This window comes from Pongo pygmaeus, chromosome 22 (assembly GCF_028885625.2).
Source record: "Pongo pygmaeus isolate AG05252 chromosome 22, NHGRI_mPonPyg2-v2.0_pri, whole genome shotgun sequence".
NCBI classification, from domain to species: domain Eukaryota; kingdom Metazoa; phylum Chordata; class Mammalia; order Primates; family Hominidae; genus Pongo; species Pongo pygmaeus.
Window position 1 is genome coordinate 946,357 of NC_072395.2, and position 24,093 is coordinate 970,449.

The 24,093-nt window shown below is 38.5% G+C and overlaps 1 long non-coding RNA gene and 1 pseudogene across 1 annotated transcript; one reads left to right on the forward strand and one right to left on the reverse strand.

Moving 5' to 3' along the window:
* Nucleotides 1-5,306, forward strand: part of LOC134737559 (zinc finger protein 285-like) — a 31,489-nt pseudogene extending 26,183 nt beyond the window's left edge.
* A 3,182-nt stretch (nucleotides 5,307-8,488) lies between these two features.
* Nucleotides 8,489-21,761, reverse strand: LOC134738981 (uncharacterized). Its single transcript, XR_010125311.1, has 3 exons — nucleotides 21,719-21,761; nucleotides 17,836-17,953; nucleotides 8,489-8,751 (listed from the first exon to the last, which is right to left on the reverse strand). It is a non-coding gene; the product is annotated as an uncharacterized LOC134738981 (long non-coding RNA).
* Between the last annotated feature and the right edge of the window lie 2,332 nt (nucleotides 21,762-24,093).

Genomic DNA, 24,093 nt, shown 5'->3' on the forward strand with positions numbered 1-24,093 from the left:
GTCCCTTCTATGAAGTATTGCAAAAACCAATAACTTGTATTTAATGTAGACTTTACATCAAATTTCTACTTTATAGAACATTTAAAAGAGCAGAGGAAAAAATATGGGGATGCCTTTAGACAAATCCAGAATTTAGACACCTAATTTGACATTTTTGTTTCCCCAACAGTTCAAGGAAACAAAAAATGGTGGTGATGGTGCTGTGTGTGGGAGGGTTGGGGTGGAGGCATAATTTTAGAGTAAATGAATTCCTGGTGAGATAAAAATCAAATACAATGAATCAAAATATTCGGATAATGACTGGAATAAACCAGCTGTAAAAGTATTTCTTCCCCAAAAAAACAGGATTCAAATTGGGATGCATATTAGATAATACTAAGAATTGCTAATTTTATTTCATAAGGTAACGATTTCATGGTTATGTTAAAACATCATTATTTTTAAGTGATACAGGTAGTATTGGGAAGGGACAAGGCCAGGGATCTGCTTTAAAATATTTCAGTAACGAAATTCAATAGTCATAGATATTGCCTGTATGGCAAAATATTGGGAAGTGTTGAAATTAGGGTAGGAGCATTTGGTGTTTCATGTTATCATTTTCTTTTTTTTCTTTTTCTTTTTGTTTTTGAGATGGAGTCTCCTCTGTCACCCAGGCTGAAGTGCAGTGGCGCAATCTCAGTTCACTGCAAGCTCTGCCTTTTTGTGTTAATATCGAAAGTTTCGTTAAAAAAATTTTTTTCCTGCCCAGAAGGAAAGTGGTAAGTACATACTTCCTGTAGGTTGACTTGTTATAGTTATCTGGAGTCCGTCTCCCATCTCAACCTACCCACCTCTTCCTGAATAACAATAAATTCACATGGCTTAAACAGATTTGTAGAAAAGATACGTTCATGTTAAATATATGAGGTCAACTGGCAACAGAGGAACAGCCAATTCCAAGCCTGATTTGAACGCGAAAAATTTCAAGACAGGAGCCATTTTCCATATCATATTTTCTAAATTTCCTGCCAGTACAGCTTCCTTCATTTTTCAGATACAACTTGCTCTTTCTGTGCTTGATTTCATGACTGATTTGTCCTCGGAATTTATTGTGGATTCTTGGCATCTTGAAATAAATTGTCCATGCCAGATAGCATAAGCAGAGGTCTAGATGACTACAGGCACATATAAAGAGGTAAGAGAGGTAAAACACGTCTGAGATTCCGTATTCCTTAAGGTTATGTCCAGTGGACAGCCCAACTCCATTTTAGAATCTTGTTTTTTTCTCATACTCATCACTTTTCCGCTAAAGTGTGTTTCTTTTCATACTAAAACCTTCACTTTTATCCCCAAATAGTTATATTTTCTTTATATTTTCACATATTCGTTTTTTCTTGAGGAAAAAAAATTACAAAAATAAAAAGCCCAAGCGCTAATCGCGATACAGAAGTGACCTTCAGTTTGAACGCACTTAACCAACAGAATGAGCTGTAGGAAGGCAGAAGCACTAGCGTGCTGGGTGTTCTGGGAACTGTAGTCGGAAGTATTTTCGCCCAGGCTGGTGGAGTCCTTGTCGTCGTTCCGCTTAAACATTCTGGGAAGTGTGGGTCAGACGTTTCATAGAGTCCACAACACTTCCTCTTCGGGAGTACAGGGTGTGGCCCTGTCGTGTGACTCCGGACTCTGGGACGTGAGTCGCAGGAACTTGCGCTCCAGGGAAAGTTGCAGCCATCATGCTGCATGCGAGACTTGAGCCCCAGCAAGGCTTCTGCGCCTCCTCACCCTGGGTGAGGGACCAAAGATGGTCAAGGCCCTCTGTCTTGAGGAGGAAAGGTGGCATCCGGCGGAGGATTAGGATTGAAAGTGTTTGTGTTTCCCTCAACTAAGTAGAGCTTTCTAGTGTTAGGGGAGTTTCCTGAGTCCCGGGTTGGGGAATGAGGCAGGGTTTTCATCATTGGGTTTGATAGTTTCTTGGGTCCTGTACTCCCGTAGCCCTTGTGTTGGACACACTAACCATCATTGCCGCTTCCTAGGGAAGTTTTTGAGACGTTGGAAATATTCTGTAACTTGATTGTGTTGTTAGTTACCTGTCTGTACATATTTGTTAAAAGTCATTGAACTATATACTTAACAGTAGTAGACTATAATGTATGTACATTGCACTACAATAAATGTGACTTTTTAAAAGTGTCTGGAACTTTATTTTTTTAAGTGGCAGGACCTCATTACAAGTAAGTTCAGAACTAAGTTAGGACTTACTATAATCCTACTAGCACCACCCTCATGTAAACATTTTCATTTTGGTTTATTTTATACTTATGTAGGTATTTGCTTTTTATTAAATAATGTGTAAATTTTAAATTAGTATTTCAGTTAGTAATATACCATAAGTTAATTTTGCTGTTCCCCACATTCTTCATAAAATTCATCTTTAATGATTGTGTTGTATTCTATTGAGTGAATGTGCACTTGTTAAACCTGGGCATCTGGGATGTGTTCAAAAATTATTCTCATAGTTTTAAGTATATATGAAATGTTTTACAATTTAAGAGATATATGCTGACTTCCATGCCTCTGGTCATCTTTTTTGTCTATCCTACTTTGGGTACTCATTTCCATGGTCATAATATAGGCCTTAAATTAGCAATAGCTGCAATCCCTCCATAGTCTCCATTTAAGGCATTACACTCTGCTCTACATATTCTCTTGCCAGATCTTCCTATGGTTTACTGTGATATTGACGTCATCAATTTCTACAATTCATTGATCCTATTGCATTTTCAATATCCCTTATTCATCTCATATCCTCAATACCAACCAAATCTTTTCTCTTCTTTCTAGTATAAACAGAAGTCTTACACTTACATCTAATTGTTCAAAATATTGTCCCATGACAACCGTAGACTTAAGGAACATTAAGAAAGTATTTTGATTTTCCCCCATGATTTTATAGAAGAGACATGCAGGGTCAAAGGGATTATGAATGGATGCTCTGTTTGCCAGTCAATAGAATATGTCCCAAAGGCTACAGATTAAATATATTACCTGGCCCAGCGGCTTTAAAATCATCTTTTGGTCTCCTACTCTAGACAGCAAACTTCAGTTCAGGCACCAGTGATGCTATTATGTGAGGAATATTGACTTTCCTCTGTTTTTGTTTTTAAATAACATCAGATTTCGTATCAGTTATTACTTAAAAGTTATTTGTGAGACACTTTCTCAGTGTATGTGAACTTGGCTGGGAAGCATTGCTTTATAGGTACAGAGATCAGATAATTTTGATAAGTCGGTATGTGTAACGGTAGAAGTATTTTAAACATGCCATGCAAGGGAATATTTCAATTCATACCATCTATTTTTGGGGAAAAGATTCCCAAATACTATTGGCTCAGTCAATCAGATCACTTGTTTGGGGATAAGGTTGGTAATATGACTCTATGCACTATGCACACTCTTAGATTCAAGGGTCCCCATTCAAGGAATTTATATTATGGTAACACTCATTTAAAGATCAAGAACAAATGGATGTGAGTGTTCACTAAAGCATACTTTTGTGAACTCTAAAGTATGTGAGACAGGTCTCAATCAATTTAGAACATTTAGTTTGCCAAGTTTAAGTACGCACCTGTGACACAGCCTTAGGAGGTCCTGACGACATGTGCCAAAAGTGGTCAGGGCACAGCTTGATTTTATATATTTTAGGAGAAATCAGGCATCAAACAGTATGTGCAAGTTATACATTGCTTAAGTCTAGAAAGGCAGGACAATCTGGAATGGGAGTGGGAGCTTCTACATCATAGGTAGATAAGAGACAAACAGTGGCATTATTTTGAGGCTCTGATTAGCCTTTTACTGAATACAAAACTCACACGTGAGAGGAGGGTAGACGAATAGTGACTTAGGTCTTAATTTTGCTTAGTGAATATGCATTATTACAGAAACAACAGGGAAGAGGAAGCAATCAGATATGCATTTGTTTCAGGTGAACAGAGGAATGACTTTGAGTTCTGTCTGTCCTTTGTCCCACACCTGTGAATATAAGCTATCAATTTACATTACCAGGGTGAAATTCAACAGAAATACTTTTGGATAAAGATGTTCAGGCCCACAAGGAATTTCCTTGTCGACAAATCGTGAAGGAGGTATGTAGCTTTTTCTTCTTTATAGCTTTCTTATTAAGTAATAAAATGGGAGGTTTTCCTGACACAGTTCCCAGCTTGACTTTTCCCTCTGGCTTAGTGACTTGGGGGTTCTGAGATTTATTTTTCTTTCATACTTTGCAAGACTATGGATGCTTAATAGGATGAGATTAGCAATTGGAAGAGAAAAAATTTTGATTCTTAAAATCTTCACCTTTTCTCTCAAAGTCTTTGAACCTTGTTCTTCTTGTAATGGACATTTGTGTGCATGATTGAGGTGTAGTATCTTAGGTGCTGTAGGAAACAGTAATATTGAAGAATGTGCTGTGATCTGCACTAAGGAGAAGGTGATGCTACTGAACAAGGCCAGAATAAACCTACCTATGGGGAAGTATTCTTGCTGAAAACGATGAACCTTAATCTCTTCTTCTCTCTAAATCTAAATTGTAGTTTACCAGAGCCACAGGAGATATTCAAGAACATGTTAACTGGCAGCATAATGAAACATTTTTAAAAATCCAGAATGTGGGACATCTTACTTGACAACTGACCTGATGTCTTCTATAGGCCAAAAGCATGAATTTAAAGAGGATCAAAGGGGGGATACTCTTCCAGATTGAAAGAGACTCAAGAGAGAAAACAACCACATGCAAAGAATGGGTATTTTTGAGATGAATGGAAATTTTGAAGTTTTGTTTTGTACGGTATAAAATAATATTAAGGAATTATAAACTTTCTTCAGTGTGATAGTTGTATTTTTGTTATATTAGAAAATGTAATTCTTTGAAGTATGCATGGGAGTGTTTAGGGGGAAAATAATACAGTGTCATGATTTTGTTTTAAAATTACAATAGCAAAAAGGGCAGAAAGACAATATTGATAGATAAAGGAAGTGTGGCAGATGTTGAAAATTGCTGAATCTGGGTGACGAGGTGATGGAATACTTCACTCTTTACTTCTATCAATGTTTGAAATTTTTCATAATATAAAGGTATGAAAATGTTTAGTTCTGGTCCAGAAGAAAAGTGGTAAGCAGAACCTTCGGGTATTTTTATTTGTTGGATTTTCTGGATTTGCGTCCAACTCTCAATCGACTCACTTGAATGAAATACAGTTATTATTGTATTTATGATAATAAGAATAGGGTGGAAGTGGGTGATGTGATATTTGAACTTGAACAAAAAGAAATTTTAAATTTTTATATATTTATCTCTTTTCATATTATAATAATTCCTCCACATGAACACACCTCGTTTCATTCGCCTCATGAGCCACTTTTTACAATGAACAATTAAACTCAGGGAACACCCAAAAGCTTTTGCTGCCTCTGCTTTATACTTTAAAAAACTTTGCATGACCTTCTTGTGGGTTCTTGTATCATGGAATGAATGGCTGATATCAGATAACACCGCCAAGAGTTCTAGATGCATCCAACACGCATGGATTAAAGTAGAAAATCCAGTCAAAGTAGGTTTGAGATCTTGTGTTCCTTACATTCGTGCCCAGTTTCTAACTTCTGCATTTCTAGCTCACACATATCTTCCCTTTTATAATTTATGCCTCCTTTTCATTTCAAACTGCATTCTCTACTAAAGGGAAATGGGTGGGGGACAGGGTGGGAGGGGCATTCAAATACATTTGTTTTGTCACATGTGAAAGAATAAAAATGAGAATAAGGGAAAAGAATGCTGAGCTTGACCAGTGAGATAGAATGATTCGGACTGAACCCGGTTATCCAAAATAAAAACGGAAACGCTGGTGAGAAGCTCTACCTGAAGAGGATTCTGGAAACTGGTCCAAAGGATTCACGGCGTCAAAAACACTTTTGTTCCAGGAAAAGTAGCTTTAATGGTTGGGCTTCTGGGGGAAATATTATGTAAAAATTAGAATCCTGTTTTTGGAGACATTTTGGTTCAAAGAGGACAGTGCTGACTTTGCATTCTGCTCTAGAATTGTATGACATACATTCCAAATTCAAAGGGTAGTAGCCAGCCTTCCGCCAGAGAAAGGCAACGACATTGCCAATTCTTTGCGAGGATTCTGGGAGCAGTAACCTTCGAGCTCTGTGAAGGCGGCCGGGCTTCCTCTACAGGAGGGCGTGGCTGTGACGATTATCTCATTGGGAATTCTGAGGTTATAATCAAGGAATTGTGGGTAACTACAGTCACTTCTGCTCCATGAAAGTGATGTCATCATTTCTTTCAGGAAGTTGAGTGAGGCCTGAGACAGCAATGTTTTGTTTAGCCTGGCGGTGGCCCTCCTTGTCTTCAAGAAGAGCGTCTGCGGCTAGCAGTGGAAGATGGGGTTGGGCCCCAGGTGAGTGAGCCTTTGTCGAGTTTGCAGCATTTGGTCTTGGTGGGTTGAGGATCTCTTGTATTTTGTGCGCTCTCTTCCTACTCCAGGACTGACCAGGAAGTTCTGCCATCTTCTAGGGGTGTGAAATTGGGAAGTAATTCAAACTGTATGTGCCTAGCATTCCTTTTATGTAACATGAGGGGAATAAAATTATCAAACCAATGCAGTTCAGTGGAGAATTAAATGAGACAGTCACAAGTAAAAGGTGGTAAGTGTGGTTCATTTTATTAATTTTTTTTAATTTCCCAAGAAGCCTCAGTTACCTGAAAGCTTCTGTGAGCCTGGGAAGGGATCACAATTCCACCTGCAGTGCTATTTTGCCCCTTTTTTCTGATCCGTACAGGAAGCAGGATGATTCCTGGATTCCCTTTTTAAAAAAAGTGGTGGTGGGGATGGGGGTGCGGGGGTGGGGCGGGAATCACTCCAGGCTATTGTATGGGGATGTCCTCTGTGATTCATGCAGGAGGGAGACACAGTTCTGATTTCTTGCAGATGGTCACATGAATGAGGAAAGAAGGACTCTTCAGCTCCTAGCAGCAGAACCTTAACTGAGTATGACTTAGCATCCTTCTTCTTGCCGTGTCATCTCTCTTCTCAGGGCAGAAGATATTTACTAATTAGCACATTCTGCTGCCACATTTGTGGGAAAAGGTAGGAAGGAAGGAGGGAGGGTGGGAAGGAGGAAAGAAGATCCACTCCTTATACTAGAAAAAAGGAGCAATATACTTTTCCTCAAAATGAGAAGTCAAGCCCAAAAGAATTCTGTACAGACAACCTTAAAATAACATCTTTCAAGCCTTTCCACATGATTTAGTTGCTTCTTTAAAAAAAATTAATTTATTTTTATTTTGTAGAGTTGCAGTCTTACTGTGTTGCCCAGGATGGTCTCAAACTCCTGGCTACAGGCTATCCTCCTGCCTCTGTCTCCCAAAGTGCTGGGATTACAAGTGTGAGCCACCAGGCCCGGCCTAATTGCTTCTTAACCACTTACTATTCTTTGTTCACTACAATGTATACATAACTGACGGTTTCTTTGGAGCTTCATTTTGTAATGAAGGCTCTGGTCATATGTAAATCTTGTATTAAATAAATTTGCCTCCTGTTCTCCTGTTAATCTGTGTTATGTTAATTTAATTCTTGAGCCCAGCTGGGTACTGGGTCCTGGAGAGGATAGAGTGAAGTTTTGTGGCAGCTACATAAGTCAATGAAATTGGAAACAGAAAAAAAACCTTTAAAAATCAACACAATCATAACCTTATTCTTTGAGAAGTTCAATATAGGTTATAAACCTTTCAACTGACTCACCCACAGGGAAAAAAAAGAAAACAAAAATCAGGAGGGAGGGAACATTATTACAGATTTTGCAGATATTAAAAGGATTATAAGGGAACATTACAAACAACTCTTTGTCCATAAATTCATCAATTTACATGACATGGAATATTACTTGAAAGGCACAAATTACCAAAGTTCACTCAGAAAGAACGGATAACCTAGATAGTTGCATGTATGTATGTGTGTGTGTACATACAATTTTTACACACACACATATATATATATGCGCAGTTAATTTTTTCTCTTTTGTAGAGATGGGCTTTTACCATGTTGCCTGGGCTGTTCTTGAACTCTTGGGCTCAAGTGCTCTGCCCACCTTGGCCTCCCAAAGTGCTGGGATTACAGGCTAGAGACACTGCACCTGTCTGGCCTGATATATATTTCAAAACTTATTTAATAGATAAAGCCTTCCAACAACAGCAATAAAAAAACCAATATTGAGATTACTTCATTGGTGGATTCCAACATTTAAAGAGTAAAGATGTGAATTTTAAATAAACCCAGAAGCAAAAAGAGAAGGGAACACCCACCCACCCCCAGCTTGTCTCATGAGGCCAGCATTAATCTAATAATACCAAACAAGACAAAGAAATTATTAGGAAAGAAAACTACCGATTAATATCCTTTATGAACTAGGTGAAAAAATCCTGAATACAGTAGTCCCTTGGTATTGGCGGGGAATTGATTCAGGGACCCTTATGGAAATCAAAATCTGTGGAAGCTCAAGTCTGTTATGTAAAATGGCCTTAATATTCTCATGTAACCTTTTCATATAGTTGTCATAATGTATTGCATTTTTATTTGTGTTATTTTTATTGTTGTGTTGCTAATTTGTATTTTTTTCTGAATATTTTTGATCCCTGTTTCATTGAATCTGTGGATGCTTCTGTAGTATCCACTGGCATGAAGATCTAGATGACAGAGATTGAGGTGACCACAGGACCTGGAAAGTGAGGGAAGAAATCCTAGGAAAATATGTCAAGCAAAGAATTGCCCCTTATTCTACATTAAACTCTGCCCAAATTTCAGACTGACTGACACCCGGATTATATAAAGACTTGTACAATACAATATTAAAGAGCCCAGCATCTCAATTATAATGGGCAAAACTTGAACAGTTACTTTACAAAGGAAGACATACAAATTGTTAATATAGCCCGTGAAGAAGTGTCACATTATTGCTCATCAGGAAAAAGCAAATGAAAACTGCAGACAGACACAACTACACAACCACCAGAATGGCAGATATTAAGAATACTGGTAATAGGCCAGGCGCCGTGGCTGACAGTTATAATCCCAGTATTTTGGGAGGCCGAGGTGGGCGGATTATCCAAGATCAGGACTTTGAGACCAGCCTGGCCAACATGGAGAAACCCTATCTCTACTAAAAATACAAAAATTAGCCAGGCATGGTGTCAGGTGCCTGTAATCCCAGCTACTCAGGAGGCTGAGGCAGGAGGATCGTTTGAACCCAGGAGGCAGAGGTTGCAGTGAGTCAAGATCACGCCACTGCCCTCCAGCCTGCATGACAAGAGTGAAACTCCGTCTCATAAAAGAAATACTAATAATAGCAAATGCTTATTAGGATTCAAAACAATCAGAAATTGCATATATTTTGGAAGACAGTGTAAAATTAATCTTTTGGGAGATTATCTGGTGTTTTATTAAGCAGTTAAACACACGAAGCAATTCAAATCATAGATATTTATTCCAGAGAAAAGAAAGCATATGCCCACAAAAAGACTTTTATAAGTATGCTGCAGGATCTTTATTCATAAAAATATTTAGACAATTAAAATGTAAGCAAGTTTCCAAAGACATATATTCATGCAATAGAACATCACTCAGTAATAAAAAGGATCAAATGACTGATATGTGCATCAACATGGATGGATCAGAAAAACACTATATTCAAAGAATTGTAATGCAGAAGAGTTCTTACCATATGGTTCCATATATTTCATATTCTAAAATTAGTAAAATTTATGGTGAAAAAGTGGAACAGTGGTTACCACTGGGGGAAGGGGTTAGAGACTGACTGGTAAGTGTCATGAGGGAATCTGTTGGGTAATGCTAATGTTCTGATGGATAAGTAATAAGTAAGATAGCTAGATGGATGACTAAGACATAAATGTTGCTAATTTTAGCATCTAAGCTGAGAATATATGGGTGACTACTGTATAATTCTTCCAACTCTTCTTTATGTCATAAAATTTCAGAGCTAAGTACAGTGGCTCCTGCCTATAATGCCAGCACATTTGGAGGCCAAGGTGGGAGGATCACTTGAGGCCGGAGTTTGAGACCAGCGTGGGCAACATAGTGGGACCCCATCTTAGCAAAAAAAAAAATAGCCAGGTGTGGTTGGGCACACCAATAGTCCCAGCTACTTTGGAGGCTGAGGTGGGAAGATGGCTTGAGCCCAGGTGGTCAAGGCTGCAGTGAACTGTGGTCATGACATTGCACTCTAGCCTAGGTGACAAGGTAAGACCCTGTTTCAGAAAAATATTTTTTCGTAAAATATTGAGAAAAACATTGTTTTGAGTGACAAATTTAACAGTTTTATAACACAAGACATATGTGTTATAAATATTCCAAATTCCACACATTTTGCTAAAAAGACATACCAACAACAGGCACACATTAAACAGATCGACCTGGCTACTGATTCTACAGGAGAGAAAATGAGAGTGGGTAGTGGGGGATATAATGGAACAAATAAATAATAAATTTGTTTTTTTCTTATTAATATGTATGCCCTCAAACATTCCCCTATTCAAATAAATATTTTTATATTCACATTTTATTCAGTATTTCTATGTAAATAAACTAGGAAGATGGTCTGTGGAAGCTTTATCTGTGTTGTTGCCAAAGGCCTGTAATATGTCTTGAAGAATATTTTCTAGAAAGAATTTAGAAGTGATTTGCAACTGAATCTTGTATGCCAAGAATAGTAGACATGAACAAAATATTCTCTGACCATAGAAGGATCAATCTTTTCATCTCAAAATCCTATAGATTATTTTTATATTTTATTACTGCTTTTGATGTTGCAGACAATAATTAAAATGAAAAGCTTATTTTTTCATTCCTTTGAAATTGACTCAATTCTTTAGTCTTCGGCCTTACCATTAAAAAAATTTCTCAATGTCTACAAGTGCATCTCTAGGAGTCTCTTCCTCCTTTTTCTCTTACTCTTCCTCCTCCTACTTCTCCTCCTACACACCCTGGCCTTCCACCCACGTCTCCTCCATCTTCTTCTCCTCCTTCCAATATGCGATTTTGCCCATTTGGATAAATTGTTTATTCTCTCTTAATGATTTATTTATTACAATCTGCTTCTTTCGCTAATCCTTATTTTTTCTCATTAGCTTATAAGATACACCTGATCAATATGTTCATATTCATTTTAGAGTTCCTTATTATTTTTAGCCCTTCCCTCTAAGTTCTGAATAAAGTTCTATGCCATATATTCAGTTTCCTTTGAAATATATCATTGATTTTTTAAAATAGACTTTATTTTAAGAGCTGTTTTAGGGTTACAGAAAAAATTGCAGACAAACTATTAATATTTCCTGTATACTCTCCTTTCCCCGGCCCAGTTTCTCCTATTGTTTGCATCTTGCATGTGTGTGGCATATTTGTTACAACTAATGAACCAATATCGATACATTATTATTAACTAAAGTCTGTGGTTGACATTAGGGCTTACTCTTTGTGTTGTACATTCCATGGGTTTTGACAAAGCATAACGTCCTTTATCCACCATACCATATCATACAGAATAGTGTCACTGCTTAAAAATACCCTGTGCTCTACCAATTAATCTCCCTGAACCTCTAACAACCACTGATCACTTTACTGACCTTTAGTTTTGCCTTTTCCAGATTATCATATAGTTGAATTACAGTATGTAGCTTTGACAGACTGGCTTCTTTCCATTAACAATATGAATTTAAGGTTATTCTATGTGTTTTCATAACTTCATATCTCATTTCTTTTTATGGCTGAATAATACTCTATTGTATTGATGTACCACAGTTTGTTGTTCATATATCATTGATTTTTACAGATTGAAATATCACTTACATTCAGAAAAGTGTCCAAATCATAAATATACATGTGAAAGTATGAACATAAAATGAACAGCTGTATAATCACCACCCACAACCAAAAATGGAGCATGGTAGAATTGCACACACCCCACTCTCACAGCATCATGATGCTTTCTTCCCCATGAAAAGAAACCACTACCCTAAGTCTTAAGGTTCCCTTGCTTTTCTTTATATTTTTACTATTTAAGTGTCCAAAATCATGCTACTGATGAATTTTGCATGTCTAGTGAACTTCGCACAAGTGGAATCACACTGCATCTACTGGGTTTGTCTAGTTATTTTGCTCAACATATTTATGGGAGTCATCATGGTATTGCATGTACAGCTAAAGTTTGTTCAATGTCCTTGCCCTTACCTTGTGTAAATAACAAAAAATATTTATCCATACTATCATCGATAGACATCTGGAGTATTCTCAGCATGTCATTGTGATGAATGATCCTGCTATGAACATTCTTATATGTGTATTTTCGTACACATTTCTTATGGGTTTATACACTGAGTAGATTTAAGTGTCATAAGAAATGCTTTTCAAATTGGGCTCTACAATCCACCAGCCTTAGATTGTTGCATATAGTGGGAGGTATAGGTCAATTTCAGTTTTATTTCACAATACTCAATTTAACAGCAACATGTATTGAATATTTTCCCTGTTCCCATGGTGCTGCAGTGCCACATTTGTTGCAGATCTGAAGTCAACATGAGCATGCATATAAAATTCAAAAGATCTACACATAAAATATAAAAATTAATTAGATTAGTTGGCAAGATTGCAGGATAAAGGAGCAAATGTGGTGTTTAGTAGAAATGGTTGGAGTGGACATCATTATTTTGTTACCCATCGTAGAGGAAATGTTTTCAATATTTCACTATTCCTTTTGATATTTGTTGCCATTTTTGTAGATCTTTACTATTGCTTAGTTGCCTAAATTTTCTTATGACAAATGGGTGATTAAGTAAACTTTCTTTTTCTGTTTCTGATACCTAGATCATGATGTGTTGCCCTTTTATATATCATTGGCAACATTTTGTTTAGGATTTTTGAAAGTATATTTATGATGAGATAGACCTGTCATTTTCTTTTCCTTTCTTTTTTCTTTTCTTTTATTTTCTTGAGATGGAGTCGCACTCTGTCACCCAGGCTGGAGAGCAGAGGCACGATCTCAGCTCACTGCAATCTCCATCTCACAGGTTCAAGCGATTCTCCTGCCTCAGCCTCCCAAGTAGCTGGGAATACAGGCGCGTGCCTCCACACCTGGCTTTTTTTTTTTTTTTTTGTATTTTTAGTAGAAACGGGGTTTCACTGTGTTAGCCAGAATGGTCTGGATCTCCTGATCTCATGATCTGCTCGCCTTAGCTCCCCAAAGTGCTGGGATTACAGGCATGAGCCACCATGCCCAGCCAGACCTGTCATTTTCTATTCTAATGAAGCCTCTCACAAATTTTGTCAGTGTTATTATAGTGGCCTCATGAAGTTAGTTGGAAAGTGCTTCCTACTTTGTTATTCTCAGGAATAATTTTGAGACTAACATGATTTCTTCTTTAAATATTTGGTAGAATTCACTGATGACACCAGATTTCAATGCCATACTTTTTATCTATGGATTACTTAAAAGTGGTTTGATTAATTTCCAAACACGTTTATAATTTAGGATCCACTGAAACCTTACCAATTATTTGAAAAGAAAAATTAGCATATTGTAGAGTTGGTAGCTAGATTTCTGAAAGAGCAGAAAAAGAACTCTAGTCCAGATGCAGTGGCTCACACCTGTAATCCCAGCACTTTCGGAGGCTGAGGTAGGTGGATCACGAGGTCAGGAGTTCAAGAGCAGCCTGGCCAACATGGTGAAACCTCATCTCTACTGATAATACAAAAATTAGTTGGGCGTGGATGTGCATGTCTGTAATCCCAGCTACTTGGGAGGCTGAGGCAGGAGAATTGCTTGGAGCTGAGATGCAGGGGTTGCAGTGAGCCGAGAAGGCACCACTGCACTTCAGCCTGGGGAACTGAGCGACCCCCTGTCAAAAAAAAAAAAAAAATCTCTAATATATGATGGAAGTAACAACTGCAGGAAGTAGCAACTGCAGCAAGCAGCAACCACCTGAGGTCTGAGGAAACAAAGTGAAGAGACAGGAATTACTAAAACTTAGAAGCTTGGAGGAAGGTCATGCTCACCTGAAGCTCAGATCTCTAAGGAGAGGCCAGTGTTCAGCTGGTTCAGCTGTCTCTGAGCTCAGAAACAGGGCCCTGTAGTTTTAGGACTTAGACATCTAAGGGTCAGTCTTTGGGAAGTTGTTTAAAAATGTTTATAAAGGGCCATGATGAAATAGGTATTTAAGTGTTAGAAAAACTGAAAATTAGGCAGTTGCTACAAGAAAAAGTACTGCTGGCTGGCAGGCACAGGATATAGTATATCTCCCTGCCCCCACCACCCCTATATTCTTCAGCTAATAGTTGCCGAACACAGAACCAGATTGGGGGTGTGGAGGTCGGGAAAGATTGGCTGCAGATTCCCCCATTCCAGCCCCATGAAGCAGAGTGAAGAATGGTGGGTTTGGAGATGAGATAATATTTATTAAATGCACACATGAATCATTTAGTTGTATTTTTATTGATTTCTAGCCAAATTTCACTGTATTCAAAAACATAGTATTTCAGTATTTTGAAATCCCATATCATTTTACTCATTTGTACAAATCTTATGTGCGCTTGAAAAGATGTTCATTTTAGTTTTTGCTAGAATCTTTTGTTCCCCCAGCTTCATATAGGTGTCAAAAGCGCTGCAGAACTTCTAGGCTTTTCAGATCCTAGACTAGACCATCATCCCCAGGAGAAAAGTAGCCCCAAATGCATGACTCTTTCAACCTTTTCTGAATTTTGGCCCACCATTTCTCCATTATCTTGTCTTTTGATGACTTTTGACATTTAAAAAGTTTGCTCACCTTTCCTCTGCTAGATGTTTGTTCCAAATCACTCATTTTATTATTACTGGAAGTGGAAGTATACAAAGTATTATTCTGTCACTTTTATTTTCCAATTTTCCTTTCATTTTATCAAAAAAATCACCTATTATCAGATTGATCCTCTTTAATATGTAAACCGTATGGATTTTCAAAAACATTTCCTTGGAAAGGAGTTAAATAAAGAATCAAATAGTGTCATCTCTTAATACTGCCTTAAGCCACTGAGCATTTTCACAGATTGGTCGTTATGTCTTTTTATTTTCCTCTTCCTTTTCTGGATTGAGTCAACCCGTTCACCGTCCTCCCTGAATCATCCTCCATAAGACAACGTACAATATTTGCTATATCAAGAGCAGGGTGAAGATAGGTGATAGATTTTTCTCAAAGAAGAAAAAAAATTCAAGGTTTTACAAGGGACTTATCACTTCCCATAATAATAACATTTTGTCTATATCAGTACTGCCCTACTATTTGCCTTATTAAAGCAGAGAAAACGTGGGAAACACTTGCTGTTTCTGCTTATGGTCTCATCAATGGTTGCATCTGTTTTTTTGTGGATTCTTGGCATCCACGTTCTTGTGGATCTTGCAACACACACATTATGGTAGGTAGCAGCAGCACTATCAGTTTCAGACGCGTCCACACCAAAATGGAATAAAAAAGCAATCCAGTCAAAGAAAGGTTGAGGTCCTGTATTCCTCAAATTCGGTGTCCAGTACAAATCAGCCCAATTTCCTTTAAGTGCCTGCATTTTTAGCACACACATCGCTTCCGTTCTGTAATTCTTTTTTTTTTTTCTTCCTGTATTGCAAGCTTCTCCGTTCTCTCCTTTATGGGATATTTTCTTGGTAGGTAGGTAGGAAGTTAGGTAAAGTCCGCTTTGGTTGAGTTTATTTGGGTTTGTGTAGCGTTTGAAGAAAAATAAATTCAAACTCTAGGGAGAAGGTAGTAGAGCTGGACTAGCAGTATAAAATTAGAGGGCTAACCAAAAGAGAATAGTGACTATACAAATACTGACTATCCAAACGAGAAAGAGACGACTTAAGGGGAAGTGCTGCCCTGCAAGAAATTCCGGGAATTGTCCAGAAGATCTAGAGGGTCAGAGACACACGCGCCAGGAAAGGCGCATTTCATGAACGATCCTCTGGGGAAAACAGAGAAATATATATAGGGGCTCTCTGTCTTTGGAAGCATTTCGGTTCCAGGAAGGGGGAGTTAAGGAATTCCTTTGGGACCGGCACGTGTGAAATATGATCCAGGCTCTCAGCTTGGCACCAGGAACTTGCGTCCTAGGCAGGCAGAGAAGTGGAGAGTTTTCCTAGGAATTCTGGGAAGTGTAGTTTGGGAGCCCCATGTAGTCGGGTAACTTCCGCTCTAGGAGGCTGAGGCCGTCTCCCTGATCCCGTCGGGAATTCTGGGAAGCGTAGTCCAGGAGGTCTCTGTAGGCAGAGCCACTTCCACCCAAGATACGCTAGGCCACGGCCTTCTTTCCTCCCACAAAGGTGACCCTCCCCGCTCTGCGTCCTGCTCCTTCCGTCCATACTGATATTCGTTTTGCTGGGGGCCAGTAGCAACTGGGCAGTAGCTCTAGGGGAGGAGAATCCACTTGCGGCGAAGGGTGGGATTTGTTTTCTTTGAATGAGCCTTCTGCAGTGTGGGGCAGCTGGCCCATCACCACTTAGAGCCAGGGTTCCAGGATCCTACATCGCAGGGACTGGGGATCTCCTGGGTTCTGTACACCCCCAACCCTTTCCCCCGACCATCAGCCAGCTCTGCGAGTTCCTAGCAGTATAATAAAAAGCGAGTATCTTAATCTCTCTGCCTATGTTTCTTTTTCTTTAAAATGGTGCTAGTATCTATCTAATGGAGTTCTTTTGAGAGTTAAATGAAAAGATTTGGAACAGAGCCTGACAGGTGGTAGAAGATGGACCTCTTGTTTTTAGCACTTTTTAATTTTCTGAGAAGGACTCAGTTCCCTGAAAGCTTCTGTGAACCCAGGATGGGGTCAGAGCTCCAGCTGGAGAGTATCCCTGGCCCTTTTCTGATCACTGAGAGATTTTTCTTTAGGAGAGGATCACTCCGGGCTGTCTGGGCAGTCCACTGTAATTCATGCAGGAGTTCTGATTTCTTCCATCCTCCTTTCCTTCTTTAGCCTTGACTTCTTGTAAAAGGCTGCAGGGAGAAGGAGGGAATGACCCTTTGGCACTTGGCAGTGGAGTCTCACTTGAGTAGTACTTAACATCCTTTCTTCCCAGGGGAGACGATATTTCCTTCATTCATTAGCAAATTCTGCTCGAACATACCCTGATATTTGTTCAATAAATGCAGAAATGGATGAGGGAGTACTTGGGCATGAGTAATAAAGATAGTATTTAAACATTGAGTGCTGTTCATTCTAAGTGTTTGATATTAATTAACATATTTAATCCTCACAAGAGCCTTTTGAGGCTGGGTTGGGTGCCACCATTCCCATCTTAAAGATAATCAAAAGAAAATGTGGCACATCTACACCATGGAATACTATGCAGCCATAAGAAATGATGAGTTCATGTCCTTTGTAGGGACATGGATGAAATTGGAAATCATCATTCTCAGTAAACTATCGCAAGAACAAAAAACCAAACACCGCATATTCTCACTCATAGGTGGGAATTGAACAATGAGAACACATGGACACAGGAAGGGGAACATCACACTTCAGGGACTGTTGTGGGTTGGGGGGAGGGGGGAGGGATAACATTGGGAGATATACCTAATGCTAGATGACGAGTTGGTGGGTGCAGTGCACCAGCATGGCACATGTATACATATGTAACTTACCTGCACATTGGGCACATGTACCATAAAACCTAAAGTATAATAATAATAATAATAATAATAATAATTACAATAAAAGAAAAAAAAGAAAAAAAAAAAGATAATCAAACAGTCACACAGCATAGGTGGTTTACCTTTAGGTCACCCAGGTGGTAAGAGCCTGAGCTGGGATTTGAATTCAGATAGTTTCCATCCATTGCCTTAGTTCTTGATGTGTTTAGTGTCAGCTTCAGAAGACATGTTTGGATTTTTCTAGAGGACAGTAAAAGCGAGGTTAATGAGCTTTGAATTTTTTATTTTTTTGTAGTTATCTGTAATTTAATTTTATTTGAAATATTTACAGTTCATATTCTGATTATATAAATGATTGCATATTGTAAAAGATTAAGAAAGTATAGAAAGATTAAAAGAAAAAATTTAATTATGCTAACCACAAGATATAACAATAACAATATTAATTCAATGTTTTCCTCTTCCAGTAGACTTCTTTTTGGATTTTTACCCGTGTTTAACCAAATAGGCTTCATAGCTTTTATTTTTCCCTTAAGTTTTTACTATGGAAATGTATAAGCATAGCCAAATGTAATACGACTAAAATAATTCTGTGGAAGCATCTCCCAGCTTCAAGCTTTGTTAATATTTGCCAGTCTCTGATCAACTCCCTGCCCCTTTTTTTGTTTCAGTATTTTAAACCAAATCTCTAACATTGACTTAGAATAATATTGTTTGATTGATTGTCATAATTGTCAAACATTGATGATCATAAATTGCTTGTATCCAAGACCGTGAAAGGGAAATGCCAACAGCTACTCTAAGGTTTTCATTCGTTGCAGCTTACAGAATGGTCCTTACTTGAGGACGCTAGGGGACGCAAGAGAGTTGTACCTTGGAGAAGGATGGTGATGAATTTTTTGTTCCAGTGTAGAGTTTGCCTTGCTTAAGTTTTATAGCTCCTTGTTTCTTATTTCTCTTTATCTAAATCCATACTCTGAAAGTTCTTCTATTTCTGGGACCATGTCATATTTTTCTCTATGTGTCCAGCACATCGTACAAAGTTGATAAGTGTTTATGGTTAGAGTAGCTACTCAACAGACAGCTGGCATCAAGGATTTGCAGTGTAGAATTGGAACTAGGTATCAAAATAGAATAGAAATAACCCCTGGATAGATTCCTTAATCTCACTTAATATTGGTAGGTTATATAATCCACCAACTATTTCAGAGTATTGAAGAGTTGAAGAGCAATGATTGGTTATGTTTTGATAATCTAAAAAAATTCCTAAGAAACAAGTTGTTAGAAATGATAGCAACATTGATAGACCATGCCTTATAACTGAGATTGTGATTCCAGGTTTTTAAAACAGGTTTTTAAAAATTGTTTCCACAGTAAAATTGACTATTTTGTTATTTTGGGGGTACAATTCTTTACAACACAGGCATAGTTTGTGTAACGACTATCATAGTCAGAAAAAGAACATTTCCATTACCCCAAAAACTCTGCTCATGTCTTCCCTCATAATTACCCCTCACCATACCTGTAACCACTGGCAACTACCATAAGCACTAAAACTCTATAGCTTTGTCTTTTCGAGAATGTCATATAAATGGACTGACGCTATATGTAAGATTGAGACCGGATTCTTTTACATAGCAAATTGCTCTTGACATTCATCCAAGTTGTTATACGTATCAATACTTCATTTCTGTTTACTTCCGGTTAACAGAAGTATCCAGTTTATGGATATATCATAGTTCATCTATTCACTGGTTGATCGACATTTTCCCCCACTTTTTGGCATTTCTGAATACAGCTGATATAAACATTCATGTAAGTTTTTTTGTGCTTATTTCTGTAGGATACGAAGCCAGGAGTAGGGTTACTGGGTCATATGGGAAATGCATGTTTAACTTTATAAGAAACTGCCAAACTGTAGTAACTGTACCATTTTGCATTCTCACCAATGATGTAGAAAGTTCCAGTTTATTTACATCTTCATCAGCACTTAGTATTTTCCTTATTTTTTTATTTTAGCCATTCTAAGCTTTGTGAGTTTAATTTACATTTCCCTAGTGGCTAATGGTGGTCAGCAGATATTACTTTTTTGTTGTTGTTTCTTTGCCATCCTTATATCTTCTTTGCGGAAGTGTCTGTATGCATGCTTTGCCCAGTTTTACAATGGGTAATATTTTTCCTATTGTTGATTTTTGAGAGCTATTTATATATTCTGACTATAAGTCCTTTGTTGGATGAGTGATTTGCAAATGTTTCTTCTCAGCCTGCAGCTTTTCTTTTCATTCTCTTAATAGTGTCTTTTGCAGAACAAAATTTCTAATTTTAGTGACATCTGATTTATCAATGTTATCTTTTTTGAATTGTGCTTTTGATGTCATATCTAAGAAGTCTGCCTAGCCCCAGGTCATGAAGATTTTCTCTTGTTCTAGAAGTTTTATGGTTTTACACTTAAATCTGTGATCCATTGTGAGTTAACATTTTAACAATATGCGATGGCTAAGTTGGGGTTTATTTCTTTACATATGAATGACCAACCATCCCAACACTACTTATTTGGGTTTATTTTTGCACCAAGTTCTGCTAAATTGATCTATGTGTGTCTCTCTTCACCAGTACCAAGATAACATTTTTACTGTAGCTTGATAGTAAATCTTAAGACAGGATAGTTTGATTCCTCCAAATTTATTCTTTTTTTCCAAAATTGTTTTTAGCTATTCTGGTTCCTTTGCCTTTCCATATGCATTTTAGAATCGGCTTATTTATATCTACCAAAAATTCAGCTGGCATTTTCATTGACATTATGTTAAATCAGTAGATCTGTCTTTATCTCATTGAGTTTTCCAGTTCATTAATATAACAAGTCCCTTCATTTAAGTGTTCTGTATTTTCCTGCAATAGTGTTTCATGATTTTCTGCATACAGATTTATACATGTCTTGTTTAGACATATGCCTAAGTATAATCAGCCAACTGATCTTCGACAAAGTAAACAAAAACGTAAAGTGGGGAAAGGACACCCTTTTCAACACATGATGTCGGGATAATTGGCGAGCCACATGTAGGGGCATAAAACTGCATTCTCATCTCTCACCTTATACAAAAATCTACTCCAGGTAGATTAAGAACTTAAACCCAATTCCTGAACTATAAAAATTCTAGAAGATAACACGGGATAAACCCTTCTAGACATTGGCATAGGCAAGGATTTCAAGACCAAGAACCCAAATGCAAATGTAATAAAAACAAAGATAAATAGCTGGGACTTAATAAAACTAAAGAGCTCTTGCATGGCAAAGGGAACAGTCAGCAGAGTAAACAGCCAACCCACAGAGTGGGACCCCTGACCCTGACCCTGAGCCCTGAGCCCTGACCCCTGACCCCTAACCATGACCCCTAATCCCTGACACTAACCGTTACCCCAACCCTAACCCTTAACCCTAACCCCTAACCACAACCCTTACCCTCACCCTAACCCAACCCTAACTCCTAATCCCTAACCCCTAACCTCTCTTAACCCCTAACTCTAAACGTTGACTCCTAACCCCTAACTCTGACCCCAACCCCTATCTCCAACCCCAACCCTAAACTTAACCCCTAACCCCTAACCCTAACACCAACCTTAACCCTAGGTTCGTTACTACGTTTGTATTGACTATGTCAATGTTGATTATTATGACTGCTGTCTTAGGACTGCACGGCAGCGAGGGGATTGCGGATCTTATGTTAATATTTTTGTATTGAGGCAGTGCATTAGCTTTACAGGTGCTTGTTACATGAGCAATGGGGGTGTCATATTTTGGGTGTCATGTCTGCATTAGGAATGCTGCATTTGTCTTCCGAGGCCGTGGTGTGGATCTCGCACTGCGGCCGCCTCGCCTTGGCTGGGGAGAACCTCGGTGGGCAGGATTCAGAGGGGCTTTTGGTTTCCCGTTTTCCATACTGAACCCTTCTAACTGGTCTCTGACCCTGATTATTCAGGGCTACAAACAGGAAGGATTTTATTCACCGTCGATGCGGCCCCGAGTTGTCCCAAAGCGAGGCAGTGCCCCCAAAGTCTGTGCTGAGCAGAACTCAGCTCCGCCCTCACGATGCTCTTCAGGTCTGTGCTGAGGAGAACGCAGCTCCGCCCTCGCAAAGGCCCAGCGCCGGCGCAGGCGCAGGGAGGCGCCCAGCAGCGGGGCAGGTGGCACCACCAGGGGGGTCCTCAGGCCTGGCGCGTACTCATTCCAGAGGCCACCCAGACCATTCCCCGCCACCTGGGCGCCCAAGCTGCAGTCGCTCTCTGTGTGCAGGCAGCAGCTGCCTGACAACCCCCGAGCCCCCTCGCGCTCCCAGCATTGCAGAACCAGGGCCAGGTGTCCCAGTGGCTGTGGCCAAACCAGGCATTCTGCCCGGCGGCAGCAACTGCACAGGAGCGAGAACTGAGAACCCGCCGCTCAACTCCGCATGGGGTGACTGCGCGGTGCCCGTGCCAGCGGCCCCGATCTCCCTCAGGTGGAGGAGTGGGCGGGAGGCACGGCGTGGGGGCCCTCAGGCTGGGCGCGCTTTCGATCAAAATTAGATTTTGATTAAATCTAATTTACGTGTATTTTATTTTGTTATCTGTGCTTTTCTGTCATATTTCAAAATACACTTAAAACTCAAAGGTCATAAAGGTTTACCTTGTGGTTTCTTCTAAGAGTTACATATTTTTAGTCCTTACATTTAAGTCTTTTATTAATTTAAAATTAATTTTTGTGTATACTGCAAGGTAGGGGTCTAACTTCTCTCTTGTGCACTGACATCCAGCTGTTGAAGAGACTGTTCTTTCCTCCCTTGACTAGACTTGGCCACCTTGTTGAACAGTCATTGACCGTATATGTGAACACTAATTTGTAGGATCTCAAATCTGTTCTATTCTATTGGTCTAAAAGTCTATTGGTCTTATGCCAGTACCACACTCTCTTAACTACTGTAGATTTGTAGTAGGCTGTGAAACTGAAAAATGTGAGTTTTCCAATATTCTTTTTCAAGACTGTTTTGTCTGTCAGATCCTTTGAGTTTTTGCATGATTTTAGAATAAGTTTCTATGTTTCTGCAAAAATGCCTTTGGAATTTTTGTGGTATTGCATTGAATCTGTAGATTACTTTAGATGGTATTGTCATCTTAACAATATTGTCTTACAACCCGTGAACGCAGAATGTCTTTCCAGTTATTTCCACTCTCTTTAGTTTTTTTCAGCAAAGTTTTGTGTATACCATCATGGTTAGATTTCTGCCTGAATAACTTATTCTTTGATGCTATTATAAATGGAATTTTTAAAATGTTTTCATAGTTCTTTACAACTATATAGAAATATAGCTCATTTGCGTATGTTTGTTTTGGATCCTGCCTCTTTTATTAGTTACAAATGGTTTGGTGTTTTGTTTGGAGCTTTATACACATATGATCATGTGTAGATATAATTTTACTCCTATTTTTTATTTCTAATTTAGATGCTTTTTATTTCTTTGTCTTGCCTAATTGCTCTGGCTAGAACTGCCAGTGTTACGTTGAATACAAGTGGCAAATACACCATCCTTGTCTTGTTCTAGATGTTAGGAAAACAGCTTTCAGTGTTTCATCATTGATCATGATATTAAGTGTTGGTTTTTTATACATCCCATTGTCATGTTGCAGAAGTTCCCTTCTATGCCTAGTTTATTTAGTATTTTCATTATAGAAAGGTGTTATATTTCATCAACATTTTCTCTACATCAATTGAAATAATCACGCGCTTATTCATTTTACTGTGACAGTGTATTACACTGATTGATTTTTTATATGTTGAGCCACCCTTGCATTTTGGGGATAAATCTCACAGGGTGATAGTTTACAATCCTTTCATTATACAATATTGGTGCTAGTATTTTGCTAGTATTGCTAGTATTTTGCTGAGATTTTTGCTTATATATTCATAAGGGATATAGTGCTGTAGTTCTCTCTTTTGTGCTCTCTTTGGCTTTGGTATAAGGATAATGCTTTTATCAAAAAATGAATTAGCAAGTATTCCTTCTTCATATATTTTGTCAGAGGAGTTTGAGAAGAAATGGTATTAATTCTTCTTTAAATGTTAGGTTGACTCAGTAGTTAATGCGGCTATTTGGTGATAAATGTTTCTTTGTTAATCGCTTCCAAGTACGAATTCAATCTCCTAGGTTATAGGTCTATTCAGATTTTCTCTTTCTTCTTGAGCCACTTTGGTAGTTTGTGTCTTTCTAGCCATTCTTCCATTTCATCCAGGGCACCTAATTTGTTGTTAGACAGTTGTTCACAGTATACTCCTGTAATCCTTTTGTATTTCTGTAAAGTTGGTAGTAATGGCTCAGCTTTCATTTATTATTTTAATAATTAGTCTTCCA